The sequence below is a fragment of the Colobus angolensis genome, unplaced genomic scaffold (genome assembly GCF_000951035.1).
Source record: "Colobus angolensis palliatus isolate OR3802 unplaced genomic scaffold, Cang.pa_1.0 Scaffold150, whole genome shotgun sequence".
Classification (NCBI taxonomy): domain Eukaryota; kingdom Metazoa; phylum Chordata; class Mammalia; order Primates; family Cercopithecidae; genus Colobus; species Colobus angolensis.
The window spans coordinates 7941094-7959283 of record NW_012114600.1 but is presented as its reverse complement, the minus strand read 5'-3'; the positions used below and the strand labels follow the sequence as shown (position 1 = coordinate 7959283).

At 39.2% G+C, this 18190-nt stretch overlaps 1 protein-coding gene across 1 annotated transcript in view; it reads right to left on the bottom strand.

Annotated features, from left to right (window-relative positions):
• SLC2A13 (solute carrier family 2 (facilitated glucose transporter), member 13) overlaps positions 1-18190 on the bottom strand; it is a 426909-nt gene that overhangs the window by 10806 nt on the left and 397913 nt on the right. The gene's annotated exons all lie outside the window — the stretch shown is intronic.

Here is an 18190-nt window from a genome sequence, read left to right as displayed (position 1 = left end):
AAAGCAAAGTGTCCTACAGTTTAGATCGATTCTGAAGTTGAACTTCCAATTCTTTACCTTAATTGCCCCTGAAGATATTATCAGACTCAAAAACATTCCTATCCCCTGTTGTCAATTTAGAGTATTGTCCTGTCTCCTTCAACCTCTATCTTTGAACCTTGTCATCCAAGCCCTATTGTTACAGTATTTATGAACTTATCATAACATTCTACCTGTCTTGAGGATTTGGGTGCCTGCTCAGTCTACCTCCTCTCATCCCCTGCCACATTCATTTATTTTTAATTCATTGGTCTCATTTAAAAAAATTATTTTAAGTTCTAGGATACATGCGCAGGATGTGCAGGTTTGTTACACAGGTAAATGTGTGCAGCAGTGATTTGCTGCACCCATCAACCCATCACCTAGGTATTAAGCCCCATACGCATTATCTATTTATCCTGATGCTCTCCCTCCTCCCAGCCCCCACAGGCCCTAGTGTGCATTGTTCCCTTCTCTGTGTCAATGTGTTCTCATTGTTCAGCTCCCACTTATAAGTGAAAACATGTGGTGTGTGGTTTTCTGTGCTCCGTATAATGCACTGGCCTCATAGTTCCTTATTTAATCTCCAAAACTATAGAGAGAGCACTTTATAGTTTCCTTGATTTGGAACTATTTTACTTCAGACTTAGAGCCTTCCTTTTCTGATCACAACCACCACGTTGTTTATCTCCTCATTTCTGATAATCTGTGCTACACCCAGATCTGCCTTTGGATTATCTTCTCAGTATTCATTAACCTCACTGCTCAGCTTAGACCATGCCAATACAGGCATAACTTGGAGATATTCTGAGGTCAGTTCCAGACCACTGCAATAAAGTGGGTCACACAAATTTTTCGGTTTCCCACTGCATATAAAAGCTATGTTCCCATGAAAGTGTAGTCTATTAAGTGTTCAATAATATTGTCTAAAAATGTACAATCTTAATTTTAAAATATTTTATTCCTAAAAATTGCTAACGATCATCTGCACCTTCCATGAGTCATCTTTTTGGTGGAGAGTCTTGCCTCAATGTTGAGGGCTGCTGACTGATTAGGGCAGAAGTTGCTGAAGGCTGGGGTGGCTGTGGCAATTTCTCAAAATAAGACAAGGAAGTTTGTCAAATTGACTGACTTTTCCCTTCACTAAAGATTTCTCTGTAGCATGCATTGATGTTTGATAGCATTTTACCCAGATAACTTCTTTCAAAATTGCAGTCAATCCTCTCAAACTCTGCTACTGCTTCATCAACTAAGTTCATGTGATACTCTAAATCCTTTGATATCATTTCAACAATGTTCATAGCACTTTCACCAGGAGTAGATTCCATCTCAGAAACTACTTTCTTTGTTCCTTCTTTATCTGTTCAAGTTTTATTATGAGATTGCAGCAATTCAGTCACATCTTCAGGCTCCACTTCTACAATAGTTCTCTTGCTGTTTTCCACTATATCTGAAGTTACTTTCTCCACTAAAGTCTTCAGCCCTTAAATAGTCATCCATGAAGGTTGGAATCAACTTCTTGCAAACTTCCAAACTATTCATTTGGTATTTTGACCTCTTCCCATAAATCACGAATGTTTTTAATGGTATCCAGAATAGTGAATCCTTTCCAGAACATTTTCACTTTACTTGGCCCAGATCCATCTGAGAAATCACTATCGATAGCAGCTATGGCCTATGAAACGCATTTTTTAAATAATAAGACTTGAAAGTTGAAGTGACTCCTTGATGCATGGGCTACAGAATGGATGCTGTGTTAGCAAGTATGAAAACAACATTCATCTTGTACATCTCCATCAGAGCCCTTGAGTGACCAGTGTCCTTGTCAATCAGCAGTAATATTTTGAAAGGAATCTTTTTTATTTTTTTCCTGAGCAGTAGGTCTCCATAGTGGCTTAAAATATTCACCAAACTATGCTGTAAATATAAGTGCTGTCGTCCAGGTTTTGTTGTTTCATTTATAGAGCACAGGCTGAATAGATTTAGCCCTTCTTAAGGGCTCTAGGATTTTTGGAGCAGCAAATGAGCACTGGCTTCAACTTAAAAGTCACCAGCTGCATTATCTCCTAACAAGAGACCCAGCCTGTCCTTTGAAGCTGGGCATTGGCTTCTCCCCTCTAACTATGACAGTGCTGGATGGTGTCTTCTTCCAACAGAAGGCGGTTTCATCTACAATGAAAAATCTGTTGTTTAGTATAGCTACCTGATATGGCTTGGCTGTGCCTCCACCCAAATCTCATGTTGAATTGTAGTTTCCATAATCTCCATGTTGTGGGAGAAACCCAGTGGGAGGTAATTGAATCATGGGGGTGGTTACCCCCATGCTGTTCTCATGATAGTGAATGAGTTCTCATGAGATCTGATGGTTTTATAAGGGGCTTTTCCCCTTTTTACTTGGCACTTCTCCTTCCTGCCACCATGTGAAGAGGACATGTTTGTTTCCCCTTCCTCCATGATTGTAAGTTTTCTCAGGCTTCCCCAGCCCTGCAGAACTGTGAGTCAATTAAACCTCTTTCCTTTATAAACGACCCAGTCTCAGGCAGTTATATATAGCAGTGTGAGACCAGACTAATACGCCACCTTTATTAGATATCTTAGGTAGATGTTGTGGATGACTTGATGCAGCTTCTCCATCAGCACTTGCTGCCTCACTTCAAACAAGGTGTGAAGTGAAGACAGACAGCTTCTTTCCTTAACCCTCATGAACCAACCTCTGCTCGCCTCAAACTTTTCTTCTGCAGCTTCCTTCCCTCTCTCAGCCTTCATAGAATTAAATGGAATTCGAGACTTATTCTGGATTAGGCTTGTGCTTAAGGGAATGTTGTGGCTGGTTTGATCATCTATCCAGACCACTCAAACTTTCTTCATATCGGCAAAAAGCCTGTTTCACTTTCTTATCATTTGTGTGTTCCCTGGAGTAGCACTTTTAATATCCTTTAAGAATTTTCTTTTGTAGTCACAATGTGGCTATTCAGTGCAAGAGGCCTAGCTTTCAGCCTGTCTCAGCTTTCAATATGCCTTCCTCATTAATCTCAATTATTTCTAGCTTTTGATTCAAAGTGAGAGTCGTGCCACTATTCCTACCACTTGAACATTTAGAGGCCATCGTAGAGTTATTAATTGTAGTTTCTTAGGGAATAGAGAGGCTCCAGGAGAGGACGACAAAAAAGGAAATGGCTGGTTGGTGGAGTGGTCAGAACACACACAACATTTACAATTAAGTTTGACGTCTTATACGGGTGCAGTTTGTGATGCCCGACAACGATTACAATAGTAACATTAAGATCACTGATCAGCATAACAGATATAATAATGAAAAAGTCTGAAATAATGTGACATAAAGGCACTAAATGAGCACATACTGTTGGAAATATGGTGTCAATAGACTGGCTTGATGCAGGGCTGCCAGAAACCTTTAGTTAGTAAAACAAAATGCAATGTCTGTGAAGTGCAATGATGGCAAACACAATAAAATGAAGTATATACTGTCTTCACTGGCCTCTAGAATCCATTCTTCCTCTATTTTTGTCTGCCATTTTTCACCATTTGCATTTCCAACCCGGTGTGGCATTATTAACTTTCAACAACTACTTCTCAGAAACTGAGCAGTGTTACGAAACCATGCGGTTGGGCTCTATTAAAAGTTCATGCTATTTTATCTCAGTTGGTTCCCTAATGATGCTTATTTTATCCTTTATAGTCTTCTTTACTGAATTATCTGCTTATCTAACAGTAGACATTCCATAAACTTTTGTCAACTATTGCCTCAATTAAAATATTTCTTACTATCTTGTAGTCCTGAAATCTTTCCTTCTGTTTCCTACGTAGATGAACTTACCTCCTTTTTTTGGAAGACTTACCAATTTCAGTTGAGAAAAATAAAATAAAACCAGAAATTTAGAGATGTTTTGTAGGACTTGATACATTTGAATCTGAAGAACAGATCTTTAAACAATTGGAATTCTTTTAAAAGAATTGAGGATCATTACTTTGAACATCAATTTTTCTCTGTCAGCTTCTACTTTTCTATATTTTTCTCTCAATATTTGAGAAAAGAAAAAGTTTTTAAAAAAACATTGTAGGTAGGCTTCCTTCCTCCCTCCAGTGGTGCATGTCTGTCACCCTTTCTGAGGACTGCCCCTTTTATCAGTGGTCTTGCATCTCATTCTCCTGCCTCCTCTGGGGTCACATTCCATGAATATCTCTTCTTTTCCTGCCCTATTTAGTTTCGTCCTGCTTGAGCCTTCCCTTCTGTCTACAATACACAAGGTCTCTCCTACTCAAATGTTCAACTCCTCTCATATTACTACAACTAGCTCTCCTGAAATACCAGAAGTTTATACTCATGAGCTCTACCTGACTACACACTCCTTCTTTACAGCCCAACTCTCCCACCCTCCCAGATGCTGGCTAAGTCTTACATGGTCTTTTTTCCCAGATATGTTCACACAAAAGTCATCAGTTATCTCCTAAAATACAAATTCAGGTTTCTTGTCTTAATCTTGATGCTCTTTGATTACTCTGTGGTGCTTAATATTGCTGACAACTCTCCCTCCTTCTCTTCCCTCTTTGCTTTTATATCTGTATTTCCATTTTAGCTCTCTGACCTCATTGCTTTTTACATTGCCTCTTCCTCTTCTCAACCTCTAAATATAGGTGTCCTCTAAGGTACTATTTTGAGACCTATACCCTCTCATAATCATCCCATCTAATTTTAGGACTTGATAATTTCCATGTGGATGCTCCTCAATAGTTTATTCTGGCCTTGAACTTTCCTCCAAGTTACACTGAGAATTTAGGTACCTAAGTACCTAAAATAGCAGAGTTGCTATGAACATCTAGATCCTGCCATGCCTCAAATGCAATACGACTACAACGAAATGACCTCTCCAGAGGCAGCATGGGGCTGCTCTGAGCTCAAATTGTGACTCTACCACTTACTAGCTATATTCATTCAGAAGCTTATATAATGAGCACTTTGTATGTGTCAGACATTAGAGATGACAGTCATGAACAAAATACCAACCAGTGCATTTGTGGAACCTTGAGTTTAGAGGGTACTGGCATGGTCCTGTTCCTGATCTGTGAAATCGGGGAAAGGACTGTATCACCGGCTGTTGGGGACATTAAATATTCCCATCTGGATAAGCATAGAGCATCTGCACACTCAATGCTTAGCATACTGCCTGGCGTGTGGTATATGCATAGCGTAAGTATTACTCTACTAGTGCCCCTTATGACATTTCTATTTTAGTTAACACCACCTTTCCCTAAATTGGAATGGTTTAAAAGTCTTGCAGTTATCTTCATTTTCCTCTTATGCACTTCTCTTAGGTCCTTTATACTTTTAAGTCCAAGTAAAGACGAGTGGCCAAGACTAGGAGCTTTGGCATTGACATCCTAGGTTCAGATCTAGGCTGGGACACCCAGGTAAAGCTAGGATATATGTGGCCTCTAGGTGCTTAATATCTCAAAGCTGTGTCATCATCTGTGAAATAAGGATTTTCCTGGCACCTACCTCAAAGGGATATTTTGATGCTTATGTTAGAGAATGTACACAAAGAATTTCACATGGTATAGACAAGAAACCATCTTTCCTAGACATAATTTCTTGAATCTGACTTTTCTATTTGCATTAACACCACCCTAATTTAGACTCCAAGTGTGTGTCCCATCACCTGCCTCTACCTCTGGGGGAGAGACACTCTAGAGTAACCCTGATGATTCCTGTTTTCTGCTTTACATGCCTTGTGTAATTCCTTTTTCTGGAGTGTGGGTGTGACCTTGGATTTGCTTCTGACCAACAGAATATGGCAAAGGTGACAGGACATATGTAATTAAGTAAGATTCCAATGCTGTTGAGCTGAATTCTCTCATTCCCTTGCTGGTTTTGGAGAAGCAAGCCGCAATGTTGTAGGATGCCTATGCTCGGAGATTTGTGGAAGGAACTGAGGGCAGCCTCTGTCCAACAGCAAGCAAGAAACTGAAGTCCTCAGCACAAAACCACAAATTACTGAATTCTGCTAACAAAAGTGAAACCTTCTCCAGCTGAGCCTTAGATGAAACTATAGCTCCAGTCTATGCGTTGATTGTAGGCTTGTGAGACCCTAAGCAAAGGACACACCTAAGCAATGCCTGCATTCCGGACCCACGGGAAGTGCTATATTATTAATGTGTGTTGCAGTAGTAAATGAATACAGTTTCCTGATTTTCCTGCTCCTAACATTCCTTTCTTCAAACTCATACCCCACCAAGTTAAGCACCCTGACTACCTCACTGTTCAAAAACCTCCATCCTCCTTATTCCAGCAGTCTACAAAATGGCCTGCAGAATGTGGCTGCAGCCTACCTTATCTTGTACTCCTATACACAATCCTTTTATCCAACTAAACTAAATTACTTATTTTCTGAACCTACATTCTAGACCCAGTATCTCCTACTCGTGACATTTCCTGTAACTGAAGGCAAACTCTTACTCCTGATATCTACTGTCAGTATTTACCATCAATTCCTACCTCATCACTCAAGGCCTGTATGGATGCTACCCATTCACCTGTCTGAAATATTCTCTCCTTTCTTACAACTCCTTTTCATTTTCCTCATTTATGTCATTATCATATAGTACTCTGTATGGTCATATATTAATATACTCCTTCTTCTACTGTACTGAAATTTCATCCCAGGGAGTACAGCATGGCACAGGGGTTAAGAGCACAGGGTCTAATGTCAAACTGCATGAGTCTGTATCTGAGTTCTATCCCTTACCAGCTTTGTAACTTTGGCCAAGTTACTTAACCTCTCTGTGTGTCAATTTTCTTGTAAAGTAAGAGTCCATATAGGGTTGTTACAAAGATTAAACAAGGTGATAACTGCTTGGCACATAGAAAGCAATTTATAAGTGCTTGCCAAAAGAATAGTTAACTTTCTATTTTTAAAAAAAAATCTCAACCTATTGTCCATCATAACACCCTATGTAGAGATAAATGTTCCTTGAATGATGAAGCTTTTACATTTGCATTTGTTTAATTGTGAGTAGAAGACAGCATCAGATGTCCCTTGACCAATAATCCCCAACAATGAAATAGTCTTTTGAGTCATGAAGATCTTAAGAAAATAAGAAAGGAAAGAAAAAAGAGAAGAAAGAAAAAAGAAAGGCAGGCAGGTAGGCAGGCTCCTGTAAGGAGGAATACTTACAAATAATGAAATAACTAAAATTCACTGAATAATTTTCTATTTACTCTTTTCATTATTATCACAGTTCCTTGGGTGAGCTCCTGCTGTGGCAATGGTTAGCAGGATATTTTAGAGTGGACTCTGTGCTTGCCCTGATGAAGCTTTTCACCATCTGGCTGTGCACGTTTATATGCGCAAAAAAGGCCGAGTAGCTCCTTGTCATCCTCATGCTGATTTTGGGAAGGCACTGCAGGCACTGACTTGGCAGAGTTACACACTCAGGAATACATTCATAGCTAATGACTGAGAATGTGATATCACACCTGACCTTCAAAATATAAACACTAGAAATACCAACTAAAAAATAAAAATGCAGATTTCAAACATTCTTGCAAAATATCCTCATGCTTTCCTGGCAACTGCTGGTTGAAGAACATAACGCTCCTGAGAAGGAACAAAAATACTTTGACATCAGTGTGTGGGTTGGGATTAGAAAAAGTCACGCTCTCGGATGTGGCACCTTTTCACCACATCCTAGAGCAAAACCTGAAAATGACTGCAATAATGGGAAGCTGCTCAGAGGGCACTGCAGTGGACAAAGCAGAATTGCATTGCAATCAGGTGAAATATGTCTCATTTTGGCAGAGCGAAAGAACTAATCTTTACCAGCAGAATGACTAGGCTAAAACCTGATATATAGACCAAATAAATCATCAGTTCCCTGTTCCAATCACGGAACACACAGAACTCCCTTTAGTAATACCATGTAGAAATTAATGGCTCCCTTTGAAGGTGGAACAATGCTCCCCTGCCCACTCAACACCCACCAAACCCAGTTCATACATAGATCTATTTCTGCCTTTTAAGATGTTACCTTTCCATCATTTATCTATAGAGTTTTAAACCTAAGAAATAACCAAAGGAACTTAAGCAGTGCAAATATACAACTGCTCTTGCCACAGTTAGCCATAAGTAGTATATTCCTTGCTTCTTACACAGCACATACTGTCTATATGGCCCCTTTATTCTCTATGATGAAATAATTTGATTGCTCCAGGCTTATATATGGGAGTAGAGGAAGAGAAATATGACCTGCGTATGAAAACCAAAACTTCCAACTTCATATATTCAGTCCTAATCACTGATAAATGTATGAAACTTAGTTCCCTTCCCAAAGAGTTTATAAAAGATTCAGCATTGTGGAAAAGGGGGGAGCTTACTACAATTTGTGTGACACATCTACCACTGTTCTACTGGGCTTACTGCACAAGCTTGCTGATTCATTACTGAGGAGTGTCAGTGAAGCACGATTTTATTTCCAGTTCCTGACGCAGGACTATGATTTTTCTGGACGAGGTCCCTAAGCTATCACCTCAAAACATAGATATCCCTCTAAAATTAACCCTAATAGTTCTTTACTGATAGAAAGTTAACCCTAATAATTCTTTATTGATAGAAATTTATGATATAATTACACAATTACAATTTGAGGGTAGTGGTGAAAACATACCTAGGAAAGCACAGAGTATCTCTCTAGGATAGGACACCTTCACTCTTATCTGAGGAGAACTAAGGAAGCAAAATCCTAATTCCCAATCAGAGAATTAGGATGATGTAAATTTACTCTAAGCAATCTAAGTTATAAGAAAATTCTACTTCTGGGCATTCCATTGAAGCAACCACAAAAAGTTACTGTTACAAACTTGGCCCATTACTTCTCAGATACTTTTAATTATTGTTCAGTAGGCATATTTCCTATTTAAAAATCTAAAATGAAATAAATTTATGTCAAGGGTGGCCACATAGCATTTAAACTCTAATAACAGCTCTGTGATTTTGAATAATTTTAGAGAAGTATGGTTCCCCAGCTTGCAGTGTGTAGACCATGTTGAAAATCTTGTCCTTGAATGATTTCCCATTGTCTAGCCTTTTTTTTTTCTTTTTTTTTGGTTTTGTAATTTTCCTGCAGAGGATTGTCATTTAAAGACAAGAAGAAAAAGCTATTCTTTTGTTAATTACCATTATTTTCTAATAAAAAAATCTTTATTGAGACAATTAAATCATAGACATGGGTAAATTTCAAAAGCATTAGAAATTTGGAGCAAAAAGCCCCTTTTGTCCTGAATAAAATGTTATTTATCTATAAATCATTGCATCTAAACTCCTTATCAGTATATTGGCTACCTTATATACCCCAAGTATAGAAAATAGATGGATGGAATATGGACAGATGCAAATGAAAACAATGATAACATTTAAAGGTGATGAGACTATAGTGACAGTGGTAGTCTCTATAATTTTGGTAACAATATAAATTGGTACAATCTCCTTTTGGAAAGAAATTTGGCAGTTTGGACATTGGAATATTCATCCCCTCTGTCCCAGTGTGGTATCTAAAGTGTATCCTTAGGAAATCACCTAAATGGGAAATTATTTGCTTAAAGATGTACTTTTCTCTGTCCTTTCATTTATCACAAAATTAACATAAATAGATAATTAGAAACCATAAAAGTCTCCCAAAGTAGAAGGATAGTTAATGCAACTAAAGTACAACAACTGAATAAAAAAGCAGCCATTAAAATAATCATTTTAAAGTAAATTGGGCCAAAACCACAAAGGTTGGTCTGGAGAGAAGACTGGTGAAAATGAAGTCTTAGGTAATGTAGGTTACTTTCATTTTGGCACCAAACTGGCCAACAAGCAATGCAATAGGTGTATGCAAAATCCAGGACATGAAGATGTTGATGTGGATGTGGCCTACTTCTGCCTGTCCAGTTCCTCCTATGTTCCTGAAGTTCTGTGGTCATTGTGAAGTTAACAGGCTACTGGCTCAGAGGAGCCCTGAACTCTGCCTTGGGGAGGGTCCACATTAGCATCTGAGTGGTCTAAGAAAATGTTTCAACTCTATTAATTCATAAGAAAATACTTTGAAATTCTTTCTCTTACTCCATCATCACATCCAAAGCAAGGCTGGCCATGGTCTACTTCATAAAGTCTACCTGGAAATAAACAAAATGTCGCAAAGTTGGCAGTGGATAAGATATCAAACTACAAATACTGCCTAGATGATAAGTTATATGGATAAGAGTGACTAGAAATATAAAAACTTAGGGGAGGAGAAGGTAATTTAATGAATGATTGTTTTCACAGTTGAACTTATACAGGTTGTGTATCCCTTATTCAAAATACTTGAGACCAGAAGTGTTTCAGATTTCAGATTTTGGAATATTTTCATTATGCTTACTGGTTGAGCATCCCTAATCTGAAATCCAAAATGCTCCAGTGAGCATTTCCTTTGAGCATCAGGTCAGCACTCAAAAAGTCTGGAACTTTGGAGCATTTTGGATTTTAGATTTTTGGATCATGAATACTCAAACTGTAGTTGTGACAGTATTAATTTGAGAAGATGGGAGAAAGTTTAGTGACTCATAGACAGCTAATCTGGGGACTCTTTTTCCATACTGTTGTTCCCCTCTACAACTTTTCCCATAACACAGTCAGGCACTACAGTCATTAGCCCTTCTCCTGCTTCAACTGGCACTGAAAGGAATTACGCATCTTCTCCATTGTGCGGTTCCTTCATATTGACTAAAGGCCTCAAAATGCTGGTTTCCATATTTCTACTACACAGTCACTACACTGCTTCCCCACTTAGGAGCTGTGGGCCCGCCTCTGCTGACAGCTGAGGGGTCCCCCTCACCACCAAGCACAAGTGGCAGTGCTTCCCCGTAAAACCTGCCTGCCTGGCCATAACTATGTGTGGCATAAAGGCCTGCCCAGTGCCCTAGGAAGTGGCTTGGCAAGGGGCGGGTGCTTTATACCGGGGAATGATGTGGTATACGGTTTATATTCTCTATCTGAGAAGTCAGAATATGAAATATTCAAAGAGGATAGAGTGACACAGAAGTGGAATGACAGAGAAGCCTGTAGGCAGAGGCCATACTGCAATAGAAGCCATGAGGTAAAGAATGGTCATGGAGTTGACAGTGATGGAGAAAAGTATAGAAGAGAAACCAAACACAGACTGCTGTTCATATATATTAATTCATTTAAATCTGATGACAATTCAAAGCAATAGCATCATTATTCCCATTTTGCATATGTCTTTTTCTTAAATATAGTGACTTCCCCAAGATTACACAGTGACAGCAGTGTTTCAAATCCAGTATTCTCTGTCTCTTTCTCCTTTAACATAATCATCCTACCAGTTCAGATATATATATGGAAACCTCTCTTGAGGTGCCTTACTTTTAAAGGAGTTTGAATGGAAAAAGAGATGAAATGAAAACTACTTGAAATCTCCCCTAAGTTAGCATTCTTTTTAATAACAGTCTGCTGAGCAGTATTCTAGATTTCCATGAGGTAGGGATGGGTGGAGTTGAGACAATTTTCTTTTTTCTCTCTTTTTTTTTTTTTAACTTTCCTATGCCCCTTTATTGTAAAACTTTCATTAACTGAGGAAATCAAGCATGTCTCTTTTCTGCTCAACATGAAAAGTTATAAGAAAGTGATGGCTAGGTTTTAAGATAGTACTAATCCTGATTTTGAATTAATAGAACCCCACAGGTTTTTCTACGTTGGCCATACAACTCCATTCCTATGGGTTTTTTCTTTTTCAATTTTTTATAGACATGGCATAAAAAATTAAGATGGCTTTCCCCTGTATAGTTGCTGTGGGAGGTAATATATTAATACTTATTCCAACTATCCTGTATTATACTGCTTATATTTTCTGGAATTCCTTTTGGAATCATATTCAGAATCTGCTTCCTTGTCACTTAAGAAAAAACAAACTTTGTTTTTCATATTGTACTTGTGGGTCACTTTCCTTTCTTCCCGCTTCCTTTTATTTCTTGCCATAATGAGCCAATCATATGAGGGACTTTGGATGAAAAGGAGAGACCGGACTAAACTGAGTAAAGGCAGGGAAAGCTGCGACTGAAATGATAGCAACAAACTCAGGATAAGTTCATTTGTATGTTTTGACTCTAGAGTTATGAGAAATAAAATGAGTTTATTTAGATGAAAGTCATCAAATTAAAATTATAGAAATCTACAGCAGAGAAGTGATACAGAAGGGAACTGCTGGGAAGGGAAGAGTGTGGTCCCTTTCAATGATATGGAAGGGAAGTGCTAGGTAGAGGAGGGCAGGGTTCCTGACTAGGGCTCCGCCCTGGGGCCTGTGCCCACGGACCTAGGTAAGGACAGGCATTTTTGTTTTCCTGCACAAATGTTGCACCTCCCAAGACCACCCTGGCCTGCCATGCCCCCATCCTGTGCCTGTAAAAACCCCTGAGACCCTAGCAGGCAGACACACAGGTCGCTGGGCGTCGACAGAAGCACATCAATGGAGGAACACACAGGTGACTGGCAGTCGAGAGGGCAGGCTATCCAGTGGCAGAATGACATGGAGTTTGGCAGGGGCAGTTGAAGGAGAGCCCAGGCCGCTAAGTAAATAAAATCTGCTCAATAAAACCTTGCATTCATTCTCCAAGCCCACGTGTGATCTGATTCTTCTGGTACACCAAGGCAAGATCCTCAGGATACAGAAAGCCCTCTGTCCTTGCAATAACGCAGAGATCTAATTGAGCTGACTAACATGAGCCACCTATGGACGGCTAAACTAAAAGAGCACCCTGTAACACATGCCCACTGGGGCTTCAGCTGTAAACATTCACCCCTAGACACCGCCATGGGGTTGGAGTCCCACAGCCCGCCCATCTGTATGCTCCCCTAGAGGTTTGAGCAGCAGGCACTGAAGAAGCGAGCCACACCCCCATCACACACCCTGTGAAGGGCACAAGGGAACATTTCCCATTTTGGAAGGACATTTGAGAAGACTGCATCCAATGTACTCATTTTATAGAGGGTACAAATGAAGTCCAGTGAGGTTGAATGTTTGCCAAAGTCTCAGAGAAAAACTGTAAGCAAAACCAGTCTTCAGTAGCACCCTGTCCATGGGCCGCCCAGCTGAGGGGCTAGTAGCCACTGAGATCCAACTTATGCCAGTCCTTGGGGGCCAGCTGCAGGGATGACTCTTCCTGGGGGAAAGTGTCTCATATTCTAGTTGTCACAAAGGCATATATCACAGGGACAAGGTTATTTCTTTGGAACAGACTCATGTGAGGGCCACTCATAACATGGCTCCAAAGAAATAACTTTATCCCTGTGATAAGTTATATTATTAATTTTATTTATTTTGTGTTATTTTGGTTTAAAAATGGTGTATCATTAAATAGTTATTATTAAAGTATTATTACATTAAATTATTAAATCAGTGGCAACCAGTACAATAGACTCTATTGAACTCATTGTCTTTTCTTCATTTCTTCACTCATTTATTTGACACATGAGTATATACATTGCCCCAGGTGTTGGACATCCTTTGAGATACCAAAACAAGTGGCTATCAAGTTAAATAGCAATGATTGAAAAACAGCAAGTCTGCAACACAAAACCATTTAACAACATCTATAGGGGTATAGGAGGAGTTTAAGTTGGCAGGGCTTTCAGGAAAACTCTGTTTATATCAGTTTGGGGGTTACTTTTTAGGTTAAGAGTTTAATAATGAGGAAGGGAAATGTTTGAAAAACCACTAATTGCAGGAAAAAGAACTAACTAGGGAGTCAGAACCAGGATGTAGGTAATACATGCCTTTGTGACAACTAGAATATGAGACACTTCCCCCCAGGAAGAGTCATCCCTACTGCTGGCCCCTAAGGGCTGGCATAAGTTGGATCTCAGTGCCTACTAACCCCTCAGCTGGGTGGCCCCTGGGTGGGGTGCTACTGAAGGCTGGTTTTGCTTACAGTTTTGCTCTGAGACTTTGGCAAGCCATTCAACCTCACTGGACCTCATTTGAGTTATCCATAAAATGAATATGTTGGATGCAGCGTTCTCAAATGCCCTTCTGAAACGGGAAAGACTGCTTAACACTGCCATCTTATTGCAGCATCCTCCCCAAGGTCCAATTCAGAGAACTGATGTTTTTCCACACTTAAGGGTTTACTCTGTTGCCTGAATTCTTCTACTCCCCTGGGTTATTTGGGGACTTTTATGACCCTCACTAGATAGTAAACTTCAGAGAGACCACCATACCTATTATCTTCCCTTTTCCTTCCCTAGGCATCATAGGCCAGTACTTGGCACAACATTTTACACATAGTCAATAGCTCAATAAATGTAAATGTCAATTAAAACAATTAAAACACTTGTTTTTGCTTCCCATTAGGCTGATCTTTTGTCATCTGACAACAATTTCTTCACTACATTGTAAACCTCAGAGAAGACATATATTTGCTGTCGAAATTTCTTGACCTCTAAGAAATCTATGTCTATTTAATTTAAAACGTGACTGTCCGTGATAGTAAAAGGAGAGACACATTTCTTTACCATAAGCATTAAAAAATCTATCTGTACCATCCTAAGCTTTAAAAATTTCAAACTATACCAGTATTCTGATTTTATTTTCTTTCCACTGCGAGACTGCCTACACAGTATCTCTGGCTCGTGTTTATCTGCAGGTGCCTGAGAATGAATGCAAGCTGATTTATCGCTGTGGGCTATCGTGATGCAAACAATGGCATACTTTGTTTATTGGATTCTTTTCAATCAATTTTACAGCTGCTTTCCATCAAGTGTGAGTTCTGTGGCTTCTTTATGTAAGTTGTGCTCCCAACAGGAATGTCCTTGAGTAGATGTAAATTCCTCATTTGATGAAATTGACTAACGTTTGTATAGAGACTTACTGTATACAAAACATTGTTCATATATATTAATTCATTTAAATCTGATGACAATTCAAAGCAATAGCATCATTATTCCCATTTTGCATATGAGATAAGTCTTTTTTTAAAATATAGTGACTTCCCCCAGATTACACAGTGACAGCAGTGTTTCAAATCCAGTATTCTCTGTCTCTTTCTCCTTCAACATAATCATCCTACCAGTTCAGATATATATATGGAAACCTCTCTTGAGGTGCCTTACTTTTTATGGAATTTGAATGGAAAAAGAGATAAAATGAAAACTGCTTGAAATCTCCCCTAAGTTAGCATTCTTTTTAATAACAGCAGTGAAGTAAGCCACTGAAATATCATCCAAAAATTAGTAGAATAAAATGCTTCTCAAAGAGCATTAGGAATTAAAATGAGCGGCATCTTAGCAGGTCTGTGCCTCTGTGTCCTCTATATTCTCTTTTGACTCAGTATCCATTTTGCCCCAAAACCTCAAAACAATAATTAGAACAGAAAGGATGACTGGATGAGCTAGAAGTTAAAATATCACATAACAATCTCAATAACTAAGTAACTAATTTGAGAGTAGTGATGTCAACACTACAAATGTATTACCAGGAGAACAGTCATTCTAATGCAATAAGATGGCAGTGTTAAGCAGTCTTTTAATAATACACACACGAAAACATGGAGCTACATAATGACTTTTTCTGATACAGTCATGTCAGTAAGGAACTAAAAGAAATTTTTTTTAAAAAAACTTCCCCTAGAAGCTGCTTAGAGGATGAAAATACATGTGGAGTGTCTCAGCAATTATTTAAAACAGAACTTGTGCCATTAGTTACTGACGTATGAGAACTTTGTAAATAATGAGATGGAAAGTCATTATCATAAAACTATAAACTGTAAGGCAGTTTCACAATATTTCATCTCAAGTTACTGCGAAAGTGAAAACATAATAGCTTCACAGATTAAGCATTTTAACTGCAATTGCCTTTTTTTCTCACTTCCTGATTTGTATAGGAAGTTCTGAAGCACCTTACTGATTATCAGCAATGAAACATAACTGTAAAACTGAGAAGATCTATCTCAATCCTTCCAAATGAAAGATGAGTTTTCTACCATTTGGGTGAGTGAATAGCTTAACAGGTCTATTAAAATTCACTCTATCCTCCCTTCTAATCTGTTCCTGGCACTGGAACAAAGAAAATCATGTCACACCTACTGTCACACCCAGCCTCCTAAAGAGAGCCTGGCTTCCCACTGGAGGAGCCCTACACAGTCTGGCCTGCCCCTCTCCAGCCTTCCACAGCACCTCCTCCACGTCACCTGCCATTGTCACCACTATGCCCCAAGGGCTAGTACAGTGACACGCACACAGTTGGGGCTCAATACGTATTTGTTTAATGAAGGAATCATTTTCACCATTTGACAAATGTAACAAAATATTGTCTCATGGTTTTGAAATTTCCTTATTTTCAAAGTGGTTTTATGTAAGGAGAGAATGAATTAGTAATTCAGTTTATCCCTTATTCTTGGTATGAATTTCTATATTATAGTCCAGAGCAAGTTTTGAAAGTTATACTTTAATACCATAGTTATTTTCCAACACACACAAACAGATACACAAGCATACAACATAAAACAGATATTAGTAGACATTTGTTGTGCTTCTCTTTAGAATGGGTGGAAAGGATCTAGTAGCAAAGGGCAAAAGTTAGTGGGTGGGCTCGTACAGGACCCTCACATACCCTGAAGGAGGGGATTTAGCACATTTGCCTGTATTTGCAGAGGCGTCTAGGAGATCAGTTCTAACACCTGGTAATGAGTAGTATTCTGAACAATGAAGCAGTGGATAATCTTGACTTATGGGTGTCTTGTGAATACAGGAACTGGAAATTACCCAACGTCTAGGCTCTATCTTGGATTCTAGATGGGCTTGTACTTGGTGGGGTCAAGATAATCATAGTATGGATCTATGCCTAGAAATAAGACCAAATCTTAGGACATAAAGACAAAAATCTTAGGGGAAAGCATATTTTAACTTAAGGAAGTCTTGCTATGCTTTTATTACAAAGTAAGAGGCAGTCTGCTGTTGAGGAACCTTTGTGTTTAAATTGTGTAGAAGTTTCCCCAGTAACATTGAGTCTCCCCAGTAACACTGGCTGTGTCCCCACCCAAATCTCAATTTGAATTGTATCTCTCAGAATTCCTACGTGTTGTGGGAGGTACCCAGGGGGAGCCAACTGAATCATGGGGGCCACCGGTCTTTTCTATGCTATTCTTAAAACAGTGAATAAGTGTCATGAAATCTGATGGGTTTGTCAGGGTTTTCTCCTTTTGCTTCCTCCTCATTTTTCTCTTGCCACCACCACGTAAGAAGTGCCCTTTGCCTCTCACCATGATTCTGAGGCCTCCCCAGCCATGTGGAACTGTTAAGTCCAATTAAACCTCTTTTTTTCCCCCTGGTTTTGGGTATGTCTTTATCAGCAGCATGAAAACGGACTCATACAGTTAATTGGTACAAGTAGAGTGGGGCATCACTGAAAAGATACCTGAAAATGTGAACTTGACTTTGGAACTGGGTAACAGAAAAAGGTTGGAACAGTTTGGAAGGATCAAGAGAAGAAAGGAAAATGTGGCAAAGTTTGGAACCTCCTAAAGACATGTTGAATGGCTTTGACAAAAATGCGGACAGTGATATGAACAATAAGGTCCAGGCTGAGGTGGTCTCAGATGGAGATGAGGAACTTGTTGAAAAATGGAGCAAAGGTGACTCTTGTTATTTATTTGCTTATTTTTTATACTTTAAGTTCTAGGGTACATGTGCACTATGTGCAGGTTTGTTACATAGGTATACATGTGCCATGTTGGTGTGCTGTACCCACTAACTCGTCATTTACATTAGGTATATCTCCTAATGCTATCCCTTCCCCCTTCCCCCACCCCAAGACAGGCCACAGTGTGTGATGTTCCCCACCGTGTCCAACTGTTCTCACTGTTCAAGTCTCACCTATGAGTGAGAACATGCGGTATTTGGTTTTCTGTCCTTAAGACAGTTTGCTCAGAATGATGGTTTCCAGCTTCATCCATGTCCCTACAAAGGACATGAACTCATCCTTTTTTATGGTTGCATAGTATTCCCTGGTGTATATGTGCCACATTTTCTTAATCCAGTCTATCATTGATGGACATTTAGGTTGGTTCCAAGTCTTTGCTATTGTGAATAGTGCTGCAATAAATACATGTGTGCATGTGTCTTTA